Raw genomic sequence first — 7743 nt, 5'->3', positions numbered from 1 at the left:
TGGGCCCCCCCAGGGGAAGAGCCGGGATGCTGAGCTGAGGACACATGGCTGCAGTGCTGGGAGGGGTGAGAAGGGCGCTAAGCCATGTGCACCCATGCTAATGCCATCCCATGCTCAGCTCCCAGTGGAGCCAGAGGAGCTGTGGGGCCAGCGGCTCCATCACAACACTGTATTATCATTGGAATATAGGGCCATGGGGTCAGGTGGCAGGCAGGCCCCCCGGCTCCTCCCAGGCCAACCTGCATGCTGGGCTGAGACCTGCAGAATTGTCACAGCAGTGCCAGGCACCCATTTGAACCCAGGCCTGTGGGATGCAGCAAATCCTTTAACCTCCTGCGCCACCTGGTGCCACCAGGACGAATACGCGGATGAGCACTGGCTCCCATTGGAAGCCACCTCTTCTCCCAAACCATGAAACTGCAGAAAACTGGCCCGAGGAGGATGTGGGGATGCCCTCTACTCCACACCTGGAGCTGGACCCCAGTCCCACCAAATCTGCACCCCGCCATGGCTCCCCATGCGACTTCCCCAGCCGTCCCTGTGGTTTCCCTGCTGGTGGAAGGCCACCTCCAATCCCTCGCCCTACCCAAGTCATGCAGCGAGATGGGGAACAAGCTGCTTGCTCATGCCAAGGCTGCACGATGAAAACCAGCAGTGGCTGAAGACTTCCAGAGCTGCACCCAAAGGGGTTATAAAAAGACAGGCCACAGACATTGATCTCGGTGGGGAGGAGGAGACGACGGCCAAGGCACAATGGAAGAACAGACAAGCGCACACACCCGGCTCCAGAACTGCTGCCCAGCTGGTAAATGTTACTGCAGTCAGAAAACCCCTTTCTTGCTGGAAGGCAACCAGCAAGGCGCAGCTGGCACCACCGGGCACACTGGCCTTGACCCATATGGCAGTCCTGGCACTGTGACCGAGAGCGGCCACCATCCATCCCTTGGGGACATCCCTGGCCTGCAGGACACCTCCCTGCCCTGCGCACACAGGGGTCTGAAGCCAAGCTGGCCTGGCCAGGAGGCGCTCCATTACAGCACAGGTGTTCCCAGTGCTCCCATGTGCCCTGCAGTGAAGCTTGAGGCTCTCCTCTAGCCTCCCTCCATCCTTCCCATCATTGGGTGAGGAGCAGAAGGACAGTCGAGTGTATGGAAGAATTTTTGAAGCCCTCAGCGAAGGTCTGCCTTCCACTCTTACATTAAAGAAGAATGCCAAAAGCCTCAGCAACCACCAGGTCGCACCTCCAGGTGATGGGACGCGCTCATCTGCCCACGTGCTGCAATGGATGTGGCAAGCACTGCAAAGCACACCCACTGGAGACACAGAGGCAAATGCCCTTCTCCAAGGATTCACGGGATGCAGGAGCACATGGAAATGTTCTCCTCCATCACACATCACCTCCGCTTCTCCCAGCTGCTGGAGGCCTGGGCACAGCACCCCAGGGGGCTCACTGTGCCTTCCAGGCTTCACGAGGAAGCCCATAGGGCGGCTCCTGCCAGCAGCCAGGATCTGAACCCGTGGCCACGCAAGGACCAAGCCAATGCCATCATTTGTGGAGTGCTCTGCAGCTTCCCAATGACCCTGCTGGGGTCCACGTAGTCACAGCTCCTGACCCGGACCCACACGGCCTGGAGGTGGCTCAGTGCTCGGTGCTTGGTACCGTGGCCAGGAGCCTCCCTGCCTCCACTGGGGACTCTGAGGAGCAATCTTGGCATGCACGGCCATGCTTCCCAGAGGCTAACAATTTGACCAAATCTGGGTTGATTTCCATCAGGAATGTCCCAGTCCTGCCAAATTTCAAGTCTCTTTTCCAAAGCGTGGAGGCACCAGAAGTCCTTAAACAAAGAGACGGAAAAAAAAAAAATAGCTTTGGCAAAGCTACCATTTTTCCCCAACCTTCTGCTGAAACTTGAAAGAAAAAAAAAAGGGAGAGAGAAAGTTCAGCCCGAGGCAGAGTGAGCATGGAAAAATTCAGCCCCAACAGTTAAGGTCTGGCAAAGGTATAAGCAAACAAACTTCCACTGGAAAGCATTGTATAGCTTCAACAACAGCGTCTGCTGGCTCCGGCCGCAATCAGCGCGGCCCTCCGTGCCCCTTCCCCTGCACTGCAGGGCACACGAGGACGGCGCTGCTGCGGCACGGACACTGCAGGCACGGAGCTGATCTGAGACTGGGGTGCTGTGGTTGTGGCTGCACGGTCCCCCCGTGCTGCCTGGGGATGGCTCTGCCTGGCTGCGGGTCTTCCTCCTCCCGGTGCTTGGCGGCTTGGCTGGCACATCCCCACCCCCCGGTACAGCGGGAGCGCGAGGTGAGCGCAGCAGCCTCGGGAGCATCCTCCTGCATTGTGGGTATGGGAAACGGCTTAAGATCAGCCCCAGACCTCACACGAGTTCACATGAGGTTCACACCAGTGGAGCTCTGCTGCACAAGCAGTGTTGCTTGTCTGCTTGCCGTGAGGCTTTGGGACAGTGAGACCAGGGCAGAGCAGGGCCAGGACAAGAGGACAGGAGCTCCTGGCAGCATCTGCCTCCTCCTGCTCAGAACTCGGGGCTCCAAGCATATACACATGGCTGAAGCTCTCTTGTACAACCCAGACAGAGCTGCACGGGGAGAGCAGAAGCATCAGCTGAGTGCCACAGCAGCTTAGCAGCACCCAGAGTCATCCTCCTTGCTTCCTGGGATCCGGCAGGAGCCATCCCCCAGTACAGGGACATCCAAAACCGAGCCAGGAAATAACTGAAGGCTATACCTGCCCGGATCTCCTTTGACCTGGGAAGAGCCATCCACCCTCCTCCGCTCTGTCACTGCCTCTGACCAGAATAACTGCCTCCTCCTCTCCACAAAGACACGGATGAGTGAGAACACCACTCAGAAGAAAAATAAGCCTTGCTTTTTATAGCACCTGCCGCTCGGCCACCACAGGCTTCTGTTATGTGGGTCCCAGTGCACAAACCCTGACCTTGGTGCTCTTTGCAGGAGGGGAACGCACGCTAAGGGTGCAGCCAAGGCATGAGCAGGGGCTGCCTCTGCCTCCACTGGGAGAAGCCATGTCCTTACACCCCAGACCAGCAATTGAGCCCCGGGCTCCAGCCTGGGCCTCCCTCCTTGGTGATGGGTGAAGTTCAGAAACCCCCAAGAGTCAGTTTGTGTTGGGATCTTCTCATCAATGAAACCAAAGCTTCCATCAGATCTGCACTACTCTGTGCTGCCCACATGGCAAAACCACACTGCCAAGCAGCTCTTTGTGGCCAAAGACCTTCATCCCTTTCTGACCCTCCCCACTGACACCGGGAATAAAGGAACAGACAAAAGTGGGATCACAGGATCATAGAACAGCTCAGGTTGGAAGGGACTTCAAGATCATCCAGTTCCAACCCCTGCCAGCCACCAGGTCAGGGATGAGAAGGGAAAGGCCCCAGTGAGCAACTGCAGGGCACAGCAGGGGAGATGGGCACGTCCTTCTGTGCAGGGGAGAATGGAGATGCCAAAAAGGAAGAAAAGGGAACTCGGAAGTGAGCAGCAGATGGGAATGAAACTCCTTCTTCCTGACATCCCCCAGGCACAATGCTCAGCAGGATGGGTTCCCCAAAATGGGCAGGATTGGCTCCCCAAAGTGGTGGAAGAAAGTTGGGTAAAGGGAGTGCATGAGAAGCAAAACGGTGCAGGAGAGTGAGTGTGCAGCCAGGGGAGAGCATGGGGCAGAGGTGAGGGAGATCCCAGCACACCAGGGGCACAGCTCGGCCATCTCACAGCAGCCAAGCCAGGAGGTCCAGCACTGAGCTGGCGCCTGGACATGCTGTCCAGGAAGGCAAACAGAAGGTTCCTGGAACCCTGGCGGGCAGTAGTGCTTCAGCCAGGAGGAAACTATCAAAGAGCAGAGAAAACCACGCAACATGGACTGCTGTTGTTTGAAGGATGAGGGAGGACTACGGGCACTCACTGCCCTGAAGCAGCTGGGAGATGGGGCTGGGGTGATGGTGCAGGTGAGGAGTGCTGCTCCCACACCTCAATGTCCCCAGCAGATCAGCAGTGATGAGGGACCCTGTCTGCCCCAGACATCAGCCTGGTCCCCTCCGCCTGCCCCACAGAGTGCTGGGGAAGTCGTGCTCACAGCCACGGCTCCAGAGCCCTGCTGTCGGGAAGCCAGGACTTCTCTTGATATTCCCACTGCAGAACTGCATTGAGATCTATCTTGTGTGCAGGCTGAGGGCTGGGAGAGCTGAGACCCCCCTCAAAGTGCAGTACACAGACACTAGCCAGCACCTAGTGCAGAAGATACTGCAAAGCACACGGGAACGGCTTGGCTTGCAGTAAGACCCAGACATCCATGAGGTTTTTCCTCATACCAAGGACTGTGGTATCTCTGCACCTCCCTCCAGCACAGCCATGGGGATCGGGTGCTGCTATACAAACCCAGCAGCAGGCACCTTCCAGGCATGGGCGCATCCATGGAGAAAGAGCACTGAAGATACTGCACAACGGAGAGCATCTTCTACGCTCCTGGCATCCAGGGACCTAAGGCATTCATCCTGCTGTACAGAGCCAGGCCATGAGGGATGAGAAAGAAATGAGAAGGCAAATGGCCTGGAGTCAATGTGCACTGAGGATAATGGAGATGCTGCACTGAGAAATAAACTGATCAGGCTTAGAAGGAGGTGCCCAGAACCACACGCTGGTGCCATAGTTCAAATTAGTCTTTCCAATAAATGACATCTGATCCCTGTGCTCTCAGCAAGGCAGGGTCCGGCCCACGGGCTCCAAACATGCACGTTGATCTTCTCTGACCATTTTTCTCTGTCCCTTTCCTAGAGGGCTGCCTCTTTCCCACCGAAGCCACATGAGAAACAAGTGCCAGCTGCCTTCTCCTGTCCTCACAGACCCTGGGACCAGCTTCTCCCTCTGTGGCTCCCTGCTGGTGATGCTTCCTTTCAAATGGTTTCCTAAGGGCAACCCAAGCATTCAGGAAGATACAGGCAGAGATCAGAACGACACTAACTTTAAGGTCCCTTCCAACTCACACTATTCTGTGAATCTCAGACTTTTAGGGTGCTGTTGTCCCCACCAGTGAGTCCCCCAGCCACTGCTGAGCTCTGGCCCTGCGGCCCATATCCTGGGGGCACCCTGCTGGTGTGGGGATGGGGCTGTGGGGTCGTGTCATCATGAGCGGAGCGCTGTGCTGAAGTCCAGTTCCACACAGCTAATTCAGTAAGTCCCAGATACCATGACTTCATACGGCAGAGAGGCTCCACAGCTATTAGGGGAATTGGGAACGGGGGGAGGAGGAGCTGAAATGGAGAAGGGAGAGACGGGGAGGGTGGAGAGGGGGAAGCTAAGACAAGCAGCAGAACAAAACATCCCATAAATCATGAGGAGCTGCTGAAATACCAGAACAAATGACCCCATAGCTTGGCCATTGTTCCTGAGTGATGGCTCAAAGCTCTCCCAGCAGAGACAAAACACCGCTCCTTCGTCCCAGTGCCGTGCTGCCCGGCCAGGAAAGCACTGAGCCAGGAGTCAGGAACCACGATGGGTGCAAGTAACCCCGGCACGGCAACGTGCCTCATGGCACCAGTGGGACCCGTATCTCCCTGCCTGCCATGAGCATCCCTGGGCTCCCAGCGTTCCCATGGCCCTACAGAACCCAGCAATGCTTTCACTGGTGCATCAGGGCCTGATTCTTCCTCTGGTTGCTCCTTGACCAGACCAAGAGGCACCGGACCTGGGAGAAGTGGATCTCCTATTGGGCATGTAATGCAAGGTGTAGGACTGCTCAGGTATGGCCACACAGCCCAGCGGAGCACGGAGCCCTCCATGGTGCTGCTGCGCCCTGGCTCCCAAAAAGTCACTGCTAACTCCCTCGGCAAAAACACAATCACCAAACCATCCACAGAGATGGTCCACCAGCCCCAAAGCAGCTCAGCACCTGCAGGGCTCTGCACTGGGAGTTGGAAGTGAGGCACCTCCCATGCATGGCTACTGAGCCCCCACACCAGCAGCAGAATGGGGAGAGTCTCCATCCTGCTTAAACCTAAAGGGGGAATGTTACTGCATTAGGAAATGTTCAGCCCCCGTGCTCCTGGCCAGCAGGGCTCCTGCCAGCACTGCTTGTGGTGGGCAGCCAAGGAGAGGGGATAGGGGATGGGGACAGGAGAAATGCACCGTGCTGTTCCTCAACTGTCATGGGATTGCACTGCTCTGACCACAGACACAGAGGGGCTGAAAATGTGAGAAGCCCCACATGGAACCAGGGAGTGCTGAGCAGCCCCGAGCCCCTAGCCCTAACCCTGAAACAGGAGGAAAGCAGGGGAAAATCAGAGAGCAGAGGGCGAGTAGAAGGAAAAGTGGAATGAGAGGTGGGTAGGGAAAGGAGGGCACAACCTGATGCCAGGAGGGCACAAATCAGTGGCAGAAGAGCACAACCTGATGCCAGGAGCGCACACTGCTGCTGGGCACAGCAGCGACACAGGGCACAGAGCATCCCAGGCCTTGCACAGAGCCAAGAGGAGAGGAGGGGTGCAGCCCTCCTGTCTGCTTCAGGCTCATGTAAGGGGAGAGAGGATCACTCCTGAGGTGACGCACAGGGAGAGGAGGATCCCACTCACCTCAGCTCACCCCAAGGGGAAAGAGGGATGCTCACATTTCCCAGAGGGGCTCTGCACACACCAGGATGTCCCCACAGGGGCCGTCAGGGTTCTGATTTGGAACTCAGACAGCAGAAGGTGTTGAGCTGCAAATGCTTTTGTCTCCCAGCCTTCGCCTCGTTGAGGGTTCAGAGTTAGATGGGCATCATGGAGCAGCAGAACCCCCCAGGGCTGTGGCCATGATCACTCCAGGCCCCCCCCAGCTCGTGCTGCACTGCCCAGTGTGCTTCAGGGCCCCAACAGTGGGCACTTTGTGGTGCTGCCTTTAAAAAAAATACCCTAAAAAAAAAAATCCTAATAATGAAGTGTTTATTTGGGTAAACAACATATGAATGAAAGAAGTGTTTTCTCAAGACTTCACTTTTTCCCTGCCACCTCTCCCTCCACTCTCAGTAATAAGCAGAACTAACAGGGCTCTGCTCGGTCACTGCTGAGCTCGGGATCAGACCCTGCTCACTCAGTGCAGCACCACAACAGAGCAAGCTGAGCTGAAAGCCAGCCTGTCCTCCCCCGGAGCTGTGTGCAGGCTGCCCTACAGTCCCACAAAGCAGCACCATTTCCTGCTGCCGTGGTGCCACAGCTGTGCAAGGTGCTGTGCAAACTGCTGCAGAGAGATGGGCTCCCATCTTGTAGCCCAGGGGGCTGACAGAGGCATTAGAGGGAGAAGAGACCTGCTGACTTCTCTCATGTATGCATGATGAGGAAAGAGAAGAACTACAAGCTGATGGGTTTTAAGGAGCACTTTGCTTGTTTTCCTGTTTGCCATGTTACAAATTCTTGTGTTTGGAAGATTGAGAGTAATTGAGGTACAGCTTTCTGATGACATCGGTTCAGCAAAAAAAGAAGGTTGTGTAACGGAGAGGAAAATGATCTGATCCCACAGAGCTGACATTCCTTGCCTGGCCTCCTTGGTACCTGCACAGATTCGGTGCCCAACAACCTCACAGACGGAGCAGCCTGGAGAAGGACCCACCGCCTCACACAGAAGTGTGAGAACGTACAACGAATGCCAGACAGTTCTCCAAAGAAAGCAAGGAAAGCGAAAACCAAACTTGACATTCTTAAAATTTCTGAGCATTTCTTTTTCTCTTTCTTCTTTTTT

General features: G+C 56.1%; 1 protein-coding gene across 5 annotated transcripts in view; it reads right to left on the bottom strand.

Moving 5' to 3' along the window:
- Nucleotides 1–7743, bottom strand: part of LOC100550253 (ankyrin repeat and fibronectin type-III domain-containing protein 1-like) — a 135790-nt gene that overhangs the window by 18577 nt on the left and 109470 nt on the right. The window lies entirely within an intron of this gene.

Source organism: Meleagris gallopavo, chromosome 16 (genome assembly GCF_000146605.3).
Source record: "Meleagris gallopavo isolate NT-WF06-2002-E0010 breed Aviagen turkey brand Nicholas breeding stock chromosome 16, Turkey_5.1, whole genome shotgun sequence".
Lineage (NCBI taxonomy): Eukaryota > Metazoa > Chordata > Aves > Galliformes > Phasianidae > Meleagris > Meleagris gallopavo.
Note: the sequence above shows the minus strand (reverse complement) of the source record. Positions and strands in the feature narration are given on the sequence as shown.